Genomic DNA, 11,107 nt, shown 5'->3' with positions numbered 1-11,107 from the left:
ATAGATTCAATTATGCTATATTCATGTCTTGCTTCCCCTCAAACAGCAGGCTCTGTGTCTGCTCTCAAAAGTTCTAGCAACTCTATTTCGAACTAATGCTAATTGTATACAATCAATAGGTATTTCTTTCATAATTTCCCTTAAGTAGCATGTCAATATATTCATTTCCTTAGTTATAGAAGTCCCTTGTTTCCAGTTGAGTTTTAAAATATTCCCAAGAGATATTCCTCTTCTATTTTCATTAATATATTGATTTAAGACAAGAACTGGACCCTGCTGTATTGTATGCTCTAGAATAGCACAGGTCTGTACAGTGTTTCTAAGTTGCTGAATAGACCAACACATTATTGAAATATGAAGCTTTGGAGTACAGCTGGTGTTTCCCAGATACATCTTCGGGTTGATGGGAATTGCTTTTGAGATGTACTACTCTGCTACTGGAAATGGCAAGGTGAGTGGAGACGTTCTGAAGAACACTCTCACATTGTCTGTTGAAGAAGGAAATTGTGGAAGGGGCTCACAGCTGGTCTGTGAGTCAGAAAGAGTTCGTTGAAGAATAGAAGCTGATAAGAGTTGTCTTTTCCCCTGAAAGGATTTCTGTCAAGGCCGTTGGCGTGGAAACAGAGAAGAAGAGATAAATGAGAGGCTTGCAGTTAGATTTTGGTGGAAAACTGTGGTAGAGACCACCTTACACCACTGTTGATTTATTTTTTATTTGTGAGAAGGTATAAAAAGACAGCATGCTGCAAAAATAAGAGAGATAAGACTTCTCAAATACATGGTGTTCTTCTGTTTGTTACGACCGTCTTAACAGTGACAGGAAATCGTGTAATGTATTTGGTATCCACCCTGCTCTACAAGATTCTCAGGCTCTTCATTTAGTCTGGGGCTGCTTTCACACAGTTCTTTGGAGCAACTGTGAGTGTATTTGTGTGGTGCTTCTCAGGAAACAGAAGTTAACAAGACTGGAGACCTAGACAAGCAACAGTTACTCGTGTTCAAAACCCTCTAGCCCTTAAGTCATGCCAAAGGCCCTGTAGCCATAGTAGATGCAGAATGAAGAAACTAAAAATTGCTTCACTGATAAAAGATTGCAATTATAACCCAAAACATTTTTGGTATAGTTTAAAATGAGCTGGAAGTGGAAAGGTTTCTGCAGAGATTTAGTGTGATCGAAGAGTATTGAGGCAATATATCCTCCCAGCAAAACCATTTTTGAAGAGAGAGAAGAAAATGCTAATTATCAGAATAAAATTAGAGTTAACTATGATACTATTTTGACTTGAAGTAATGTTGAAAAATTAATATTTCAAAGCCAGGAATTTCAGAGAAGCTGGATAGAAAGCCACTTAGCCACAGCTCAGTCTAATGCTAATTTAAAGCATTAATAAAGGCCATCACAAAGAAAGGCAAAGTATCCTTTCTTATCAGGCAGCCTGTATATGAACATGCTTTTGGTAATCCAAAAGCACTTCTGCCTTAGCTTATTTTTTTGCTAGTAGTGGAATAGTTTCAAACTTAGAAAAAAGATACCCTATGAAAGTAATAATATTGATCTCAATGCCAACATAATTTAAATTTTAGAATATTACATTTTTTACATTTTAACATATTACATTTATAAGTTTTTAAGATCGTTGATTATTTTCTCTCTGGTTTCATTCATTAGGGCTTCTTTAAACATAAAATATTTTTACTTCTAAACCTGACTTTTTTAACCAGTGTAGTGGTTATTTCACCTCAAAGTCACTTGAAAGGCAGATCTGAGCTTAAAATACGTGCAAGAAGCGAGTCAAGTTGTGCCTTTTCTGTTTCTGACGCATCTCCCTCTGTTGTACTGGCAAAAAATGTACTTCTGCAGCCATGTGGGGAATGCTGCTGGGGAGCTGAGTGGGTTGGAAATATGAAAAGATGAGATGGCAGCTTTGGGTTATTGGAGGTCGAGTGTGTTGCTTTCCCTTTTGGTAAAGGGCAGATGGGTCGGCTTCTTTGCAAGTATTGGGCTTTTTTAGCATGGCTGTTGTTAACATATACTTCAGACCGTGAGTTTAATCAACTTTGCTGTAATATTTGGAATTATTCAGAAAGTCCAACATAATAGGTCTATATAATTGTCCCGGGGGGCAGAAGTTTTGGATGTGTCTCCCATAAATCTGCCCCATTGTTTCTCTAAAAGCAAATTACAGTCTTTATGAGACTTAGCTATCCAACCTGTTTTCAGCATTTTTCTCTTTCTGCACTTGAATTAGGCAATATCCATCAGCAGTAATTTTCATTTGCATAGAGAATATTTGAGGCTTGAGTTCCAAGGCTTTCAAAACCATCACACCTCTTCTACAGAAAAAATTAGGTGCTTTTAAAAGGCAAAACTCTGAAGGCTTAGTTAGTGATTGCTTTTATTTCTTCTTTCTTCTTGGGGAATGAAAAAAATTACGGGAGCACTTTCCAGATTCCACAGTGACCCTGTTTACTTGTCTTGCCAGCGTTTTTCATGCAGCTTGCTCTTAAAACTTACCTTTTAAATGGGATTTTTGAAGGAGATTTGATTTTTGTAATTATTTTAGCAATTTTTGTTCCTCTTATGTAATTTTGAAAACTTCACTACTTCTATTGTGTTTCCCCATCTGTTTCTATGTGTTTTCTCACATGTTATTATTTTCTAGTCCTGATGCATTTACTCTTAAAGGAAACTATATCTTCATGTGGGTAGTTTAAATCTTTTACATTTCTAGGTAAAACTACTTTAGGGGTAGGCTGAATCATGTTATGTTTTGATGAAATAAGCTACAATTTAGTTTATCCCCATACATGAAAACTAGAACCCAAGAAATCCTAAACTAAGTTTAAACTTAAGTCTACCCCAGAGTTAATGTACTTTACTACCAAAATAACCTTAACCTAGGCTGTGAGTTACAGAGTTATTATAAGAATAAACCAGTTCAGAATAACATAATAAATCGATTTCAACATGTAAAGCATGTACTTCTCTTTTTCCTCCTCTGAGTTGAAAATGTGTTTATCTCTGAAATTTCTGGTGAATTCTAGTTGCTTCTGATGATGATCTTTCCACTGTAAAGAGGTAATAGGCCAGCAAAGGACATTATTCTTTTTAAAAAAGTACTTTGAAGATTCATAGTAAAGATCTAGACAAATTAATTGCTTAATTCATATTTCTTTTCCTCAGTATTAGCATTGTATTTTAGGTAAAACTTTACTCACTTTGTTTTGGAGGAAGGCTTTAGATGTATAACCTATAACATGCTTAATAGTGGAGCCAGACTTTTTGTGGGGGTTCCTTACTGCTTTTTATGAATGATTTTTTTTTTTCTATGCAAAGAGTAAATTCAAGTCCTGAGGCCCAAAAATGTTTTTCTCCTTTTTATTTTCTCAAAGATTTCATTGTTTTTGTTTTTTTTAAGGGGTGTATAGGAGATGACAGCAGCTTAAACTTCCTTCCTTATTGAGACCTTGTCATGGTGCAATACTTTTCGACTATGTTCTTTTAGATACATGTAGAGGACTCTTTAATCTATAGCAAGAAGTTTAATTAATTTCGTATTACTTGCAGTTACAGGGGATTTTGATTTGAAAGTGATACAACAATTGACTCAAATCAAAATTGAGTTAGTGAGGTGCAGCAATTGCGCCATATAATTGATACAATATAAATGGAATTTAATTATTTAGAACAAACTCACCATGATGGTGCTGAGCATCTCCCAGTCCCCAGAAAGGAATGTGTTTGTTGAAGTCAGCTGAAGGCCACAACTCTGTTCAGAAAGGAGCTAGTTCATTAAGAGTTCTATATAATTCCTATAAAGCTATCCAGCAAGCTCCCCAGTGGGGACCATATTCCTTCCCTTCATCACCCTCTGAGTCCAATAGCATGAGCTGTCCTGCATGGCTGGAGCTCAAGGCTGGCAGCCTCAGGGCCGTGACGCAGGTCTCCCAGGAGATGTGTCCCACCTCAGCCCACTTGCCTGGAGTCTGCTGTTGCACTGGGACTTCATCAGTCACTCACCGTAGGTGGGATCACAGCAGACAAGGCATGAGGGCATGGCTAGGCTCTGCAGAAAAGCATAAAACAATAATCTAAACACCTATTATATGAGTAAGAGATTCCCTTGATTAGAGTAATAGCATGATAATTTATAAGCAGATCCAGTACATACAGAAGTTACATTATTTCAACCAGAAACTAAAACTAGCTAAAACTAACTTAACCCCTGAAATTAGTTTTGTTTTGCTTTGGGTCTGCATTCCTTTCATTCAGGGACAGGCTCTTAGGCAAACAGTCAAAATACTTTGCTGATACAGTCAGTTTGTCTAAAACAAAGGCACCCTTGGGTTTCCCTTGGCAGAGAGATGAGTCTGGCTTCCTTTTCAAGGTTTGTGATCAATCATGCCATTATTCTCCCCTGAGCCTTCAGGTCATGTAGTCTCTATTTATCTCTTCAGAGCATTCCTTCATTGTGCGTGTCTAAGCTGTGAGTGTGTAGGGGGCTGTGTGAGGAGGGGGTGTCTTTGATCTGTTAAAGCTCTTTGGCCCCTTATTTTAACAGTATATGATTGGAAAATTTGGTTTCCTCTGTGGAGAAAATTACCTTTTTGGGTAATAACCATTTTTGACACCATTTTTTGTAAGCAAAAACCTGCCACTGGTTATTTACATGACAGCATACAGAGTAAAACTTCTGTTGCTTTTAGTATTCCCTTGGTTTCTTCAGTCTGGATTGTAACACAACAGATAGATGCTTGTAGTCTGTTTCCTTAGTTGCTTCCAAATGTAAGCTTTACTTCTCAAATTTCATCTCTGTTCCTTTAGTTGCCACATTTGCTTTTCCTGGATTTCTCAAAAGGCATTATTCTTTACATTTTTCAGACAGTCCCATGTCTTATGCATTACTAGCTCCTGTCTGTGTTGATTTTTCCTTGCTTGGATTTCTAGTGCCCTTCAACAGAATGATTTGAGTAATCTGGAATGACATTTTGCTGCTTAGTGTGGTATTCCATCACTCTAACCTGCAATTCTCGTTGCACTGCTATCCCATGGTCATGATTATCCATCTACCCCAACAGTAACACAGTGCAGTTATGTGCCTGACTGTAAATAAGATTTAAATTGAGCCATTTGTATACCATTACCAGCCCCTTTGTCCAGGAAAAATTGTAGTTCATGTTCACATAGCTAGGCAATTTTCAACATTTTTTCAGTGAAAAAGGAAAAAAAAAACAAGCTCAAAATGGAAAAATTTTCCAACTTTATCTGTTCACTTCTACGCATTTCATAATCTTCAGAATCTTAATGTAAATAAGTAGGTTTAAGAATTGTACTGTATGTTGTCTTGAAAGCAGTAAATATTTTCTTCACCCCCTGTCTGGTTCCAGCAGAGTAACACATCTTGGTAAAATCCTGTTTACATATTTATTGTATTGTTATTTTCTGAAGTAGCTCAGTGCTTTAGGTTTTACAGCTGGTACACCTGGAAAATACTGTTTTCATGTTTCAAAGTAGTTGCAGATTTTTTCCCTCCTTTTTTATTTTTCCTGTGCATAGTTAGATTCGTCTTTGTTCAGCTCATTGTCAATCTAGGTCATTATTTGAAGCTTTTGTTGACAGACCTCTTGAGGGTAAGTACATCTGATGCTATAAATAGGGCTGATTCTTCATAATAAGTCAGCAGATTCACTTGGAAATTCTCGGCTTTGTAGTAGGTTTGATGAAATGGAAGATCTACTGCATTCTTCTGTCACCCAGTAACATAATCATGTTTAATTAATTAACATCTTCAAAACTGTGACATTCCAGAATTTAGTAATTTTGAATTCATACAGGATTACTAATTTTGTTTAGAAGGGTGAAATGGACTCCTTAAATGATCTCTTTTTAAATTATGTTTTTTAAAACGTCTATTTTTGTTTTCACAAAGCAGTGCTTGCACAAGAAAACTTGTTCAAACACATTTTATGCTGTTCTGTTTGTTCCAGATCTTAGAAAACAGAGGATACTATTTCTCTTACCGTATCTTTCAGTAGCCTGTACTGTGAAAATAGATGATTCTTTGGATTAGTTTTTTGTTTGTTAGTTTAGCACAAATTGTGTCAGAGACCAACCAAACAGTACTCATTCTTGCTACAAAGGTAGCTGTATGATACAGCTCCAAGATGCTGTTCTACGGGCTAAAAAATTTCAGGCATGGAAATCCTGGGAATAGGTTGTGTTCTGTATGGCTACAGACACAGGGATGGAGTTGGGAGCAGCTCTGTCTGCAGCATGTGCATGGGCACCATTCTGAAAGTTTTGACCGCTGTATGTGGTGCTGGAGCTTTGAAAATCCAAAAATGACTTGTTTTCACATGCTGTACTAGTCCTTAAAGGCTTATATAAACAGTGAATAAATTCTTGAGATTAAATTAGCAATGTGTTTTCATTCTATGTGCACAACAAATGTATTATGGAACCAGGTACAACACTGGGTAAGGCCTCTGTCTCTGAAAGTGGGACTGGGTGTCCCGCTGTGGTGACATTGGGTTGAGAAGCGGTGTAGGTAGGGGTACAGACTGCAGGATGAAAGGATTTGCCACAGTGTCCCCCCTCCAGCTGAAAGGCAGCACCAGCATCCACCCTGAAGGTTTGTCACACTGAGGTTGCATGAGGACTGAACAGTTGGAACCTGAACAGTTGTCCATGATAAATCTGATGGCCACTAAAACTGAGGTTTGAGCCAGTGCCTGTTGGCTGATTCTGAATTTGCATTGCTGCTGGTGCTGTGCTTTACCTGCCAGATTCACTGTCAGACACAGAAATATAAATTAATGGATAGCATATGCCACAGTGATGCCTATCTAAATGCAGAAGAGCTGAGTTAATAACTTAAATAAATTACTTATTTATTTAGTAATACATCAATATTTAAAGGCTGATGAGAAGTCCACTAAGTGCTTTCCAATTAATTTTAGAAAGTGAACTACAGCTTATTCCACAATTTTTAAAAAATAAAAACAAGTTAAAAAGTACTTTCTGCACCAGTGATGTGTCAGTGATCTCCAACTGTATTTCCATATTTAGGAGGAGAAATTTTCCAGTACTTAGAGTCTTTGCTAGGTTGTTTTTGTGTGAGAGAGAGAACCTTTACACTGTCACTAGTGTTAGTGCACTTTGGTTTGCAAAGGCCATACTTGATTGTGTTTCCTTTATGCATTGGGATGAAAGGATTTAAAGAAATCTGTCTGGTTGTCATAAATATAGTCAGAACAGAAACAAGTGTGTTCCCTCCTTTTTTCATCTTTTTTTGTCTACGGTGAGATTTATGTGAAGACTAATCTTAAGATCTCAGTTTTCCCCGCCACATAAGAAGTTTTGCTCCTTATTTTCTTGTGTTGACAACTTTGAATACGCCCTCTCAATCTGTGGTCATGCAAAGAGCTGCCTTATGGCTTCTTACACTAAATTTGAATGGTACATAGAGTCCCTTGATTTTTTGGTTGTAGTTGGTTTTTATTTAATAACGTAGACTTTGACTCTGTAGCCATAATGCAATATTTATAGGTATAATTAACAACTTTTATGAGGCCAACTGCACCCTTTACTGTGGTCTAACATATGCACCTCAATATTTACCTTTTTTCTTTAGTACAGTCAACGGTTTCTTTTAGCGTAGCAGTGCACAGGTATGCATATAGAGAAGTAAACTATTTTAAAAAAGAATATTAATGTGTGTCTGTTCTGTTCAGTATTTTAGATATTTGTGAAGATTTCCACATTGTGAAACTTAAATTGTTTTTTTAAATTGAATTATTTGATCTGTAATCTGCATTAATAATCTTCATTACTTGAAAATGGAGAAATAGGGAGAGAGGTTGTTTAAACTCTCGTCAATGATTGTGGTGAGGCACAAATGGACAGACTAAAGAAAAGTGAAAATCTTCAGGTTAACATTGACAAAGATGCACAAGCGACTCCAATAAAAATAATTCTGATTTTAATTTTAATATTCTTGACATTGACCTTCCTAGTCGGGTGTGTTTACTTTTAAGATTTGTTTTCTATATATGTACTTGAAAGAGTCATTAAATGGTGGCATCAGGGTGTCCTTGCAGTTGTGGTCTAATATTGCCTTTTTTCCCTGGAGTTCAAGATTAATTGCTTTCGATAAAAATTGCCATGCAGGTTTTAAAATGTTTCTATTCATTACTAAAATGCATAATATCAGAAAGATTACTTCAATTCCATCCACTTTATTAGGTAAATTAAAAAGGTTATCACCAGCTGTATGCTTTTCTTTCCCCCCCCATCGGTGTCAGACTAGTTGATTTATAGGAGGAAAAACTCTTTTTTTTTTTTTTTTTTTTTCTGCAATGATCCCTGAGACTTCTAAGAAATTTTTCACCTGCATTACCTACTGGATAAAAGTTTCTCTGTGTGATGCCTTATGTCACTGAAGAAAAAGCCTACACCACCATTCCTTCAAAGAACACAGAATTTGTTCCTAACCTTGTTATGATCTTTAAGTTTAATTCAGGTTTGCTGTAGTGCTTCATATAGTGCCTTTAATTTCTCCTTCATTATTTCTGATGGAAGGAAATTGAAATCAGGAAGGCCAAAGCCTACTTGGAGCTGAATGTGAACACACAGAATAACAAGGATTCTTCAAGTATTTTCCAGAGGGAACTCAGGGAATTTGCAGGTCCGTGGTTGAATGTTGGAGGCAATCTAATGGTGGACATAGAAATATAGAAAAAACAGAAATTTTCTTTGTTTTTTCAGCAGCTCCCAGACAAGGGATAGTACCATGACAGAGACACAGGTTCAGGACTGTTTAGTAGAAAATGGATGTATTCAGCTTCTTGGGGAGTCTATGCCAAGACTGACAAGAGCTCATTTATGTAATAGTACTACAAGGCAGCTGTCATCCAAGAGGAAACATGGTCACTGAGGAAAGTCCTGAAAATTAGGAGACTAATCTTACAGCAGCCTTTACAAAAGTAAGGAGAATGGTACTGGGATACACAGGCTGTGTCAGGTCAGTGTCAGTCTCCAGTAGGATCATGGAGAGCATCATCCTCTTGTTTCTAGATATGAGAAGGGCAAGTGTGTCTAGAAAGAGTCAGAACAGATTTCTGCAGCGCAGTCAGTGTTTTATTTGCCTGTGCATGAGGCGAGCACATGTGGTGTGGTGTAAACTGTAACTTTATTAAGGCTTCTGATTCCTTCTCCCACACTGTTGTCAGTAGTAAGCTGAGGAAGCATGGGCTGGGTGTTGAGTGGGCTGAAATTTGGCTGGACTACTGTACTGAAGGAGTAGTAATCAATATTAGCAACTAACCAATTGACCAACTATCAGACAGTAAAGAGTGAAAATACCTCAAGGGTTGATTTTGGCACTCCTGCTACTCAATTCTGCAGTGACTTGGATGACAGAACTGAACAGAATGCACCCTCAGCAAATTTATGAATGGTACTAAATTAGGGTGATACTTGGAAAGCCAGATTGAGCTTCAGTCTTAAATCATTCTGAGACCTTGAATGAACTGAGGACTTAGCCAATAGGAAACCCGTGTATTTAAAAAAGAACAGATTGAAATCCTACATCGGAGGTAGAACAACACCATGGCTGGGAAGTACCTGAGTCACAGCCCTGCTGAAAAGGGCCTGTAATCATTAGGAATGTCAAGCTGAATAGGAGCCAGCACTGCAGACAAAACTCACCTTGTACTGAGAAGGAAGGAGGAACGTGACTAGCAGACTGAAGGAAATTGTTACCATCCCTACTTGGAGCTGCTTCTTGCATAACAGTATGTTGTTTTGGTAACCCCTAAAACAGAGAGGATGTTGAGAAATCTTGAGTCCAAGATACTAAACTGGTTGGAGGCATAGACAGCATGATGTAATGGGAGCAGTTAAGGAGCTGTGATTTTCAGGGAGCTGGGCCAGGTGAAGCAGAGGCTAAGGGTGTGAGTGTAGATTAGTTTACAATATCATCAAAAGGAGGGACAAGGATGATGGCACCAAACTTTTCTCAGTAATGGTATACAGTTTAGCAGGGGACAATACCATCAATTACAGCTTGAGGAATTCAGGCTGGACAGAGGAAAATTTTCTTCATGAAGAGGTTACTGTAGTAATGAAAGAGGTGACTAGAAAGGCTGTGAGTTTGATCTTTTCCAGTCAACTACATAAATCCTGATCTGATGTTGGAAATTATCATATTTTTAGTGGGAGGTGAGACTAAGTGACTTGTAGCCAAAATTTCTGTGATTCTATATTGATTCTTTGATAATGTACAATTTTACTGTAATTATGATATAAATATTTTTTACGTAGACCATGGAAAATAAAATGTGAGGGAGGGCAGCGTAGCTTAACATTTCCCCCATTGTGACTACTTAGCTTTTAATACTTTAAAAATAGGATAGAAACTGAGGATAACTGATTATTGAAGTATAATCTCAATACTTTTCAATGTTTATATTAAGTGGCAAGCAATGAAATAGATCAACCAACAGAACAGGTGGATAAAGAGGAGAATTAGCTAACACAGAGTGGAATACTGGAAGATTTGGATAAGATTTAGGTTTTTTTCAACCCTGAAGATGTCATCTATCTTTTTAAATAGATTTTAGACACCAAATTTATTAATTCTCAAACTCTACCAGAAGTTAGTATTTGCAAGAGATAAACATGCAAATAAATAAATGGTGTTTTCTTGATATTATAATACAAAAGTGTAAAGGTAGCCTCACATTTAGATTTGATATCCTTTCTGTCAAACTTTTTATGACTGATCCATTCTTTTCACAATGCCTTAGCTTTTTAATTTATTTTTTTTATTTGGAAAAGTAGCATTTACCTTTTTTTCAGACAGCTTGTGTGTATATGTACAAGAAGAAACACAGCATAGGTCCCTTAAGGGAGATAGGGCACTTTTCTCTCAGTTGCTTGTGTCAGGTTGAATATCTGGAGAAGAGCAAAACAGGTATGAAAACGATGTTACACACTTTAATGTGGCAAAGATTCCTATCTCATGAGGGCTGAACCTTCCCTTCAGAGGATTCAGAGCTACTTCATAGAGACTTTGGATCTCCCCATGTGACTTGGACCTCAGGT

At 37.1% G+C, this 11,107-nt stretch overlaps 1 protein-coding gene across 1 annotated transcript in view; it reads left to right on the top strand.

The window, feature by feature from the left end:
- CTNND2 (catenin delta 2) overlaps nt 1-11,107 on the top strand; it is a 635,688-nt gene that overhangs the window by 126,183 nt on the left and 498,398 nt on the right. The gene's annotated exons all lie outside the window — the stretch shown is intronic.

This window comes from Geospiza fortis, unplaced genomic scaffold (assembly GCF_000277835.1).
Source record: "Geospiza fortis unplaced genomic scaffold, GeoFor_1.0 scaffold281, whole genome shotgun sequence".
NCBI classification, from domain to species: Eukaryota; Metazoa; Chordata; class Aves; order Passeriformes; family Thraupidae; genus Geospiza; species Geospiza fortis.
This window is presented reverse-complemented; position numbering and strand designations above follow the sequence as displayed.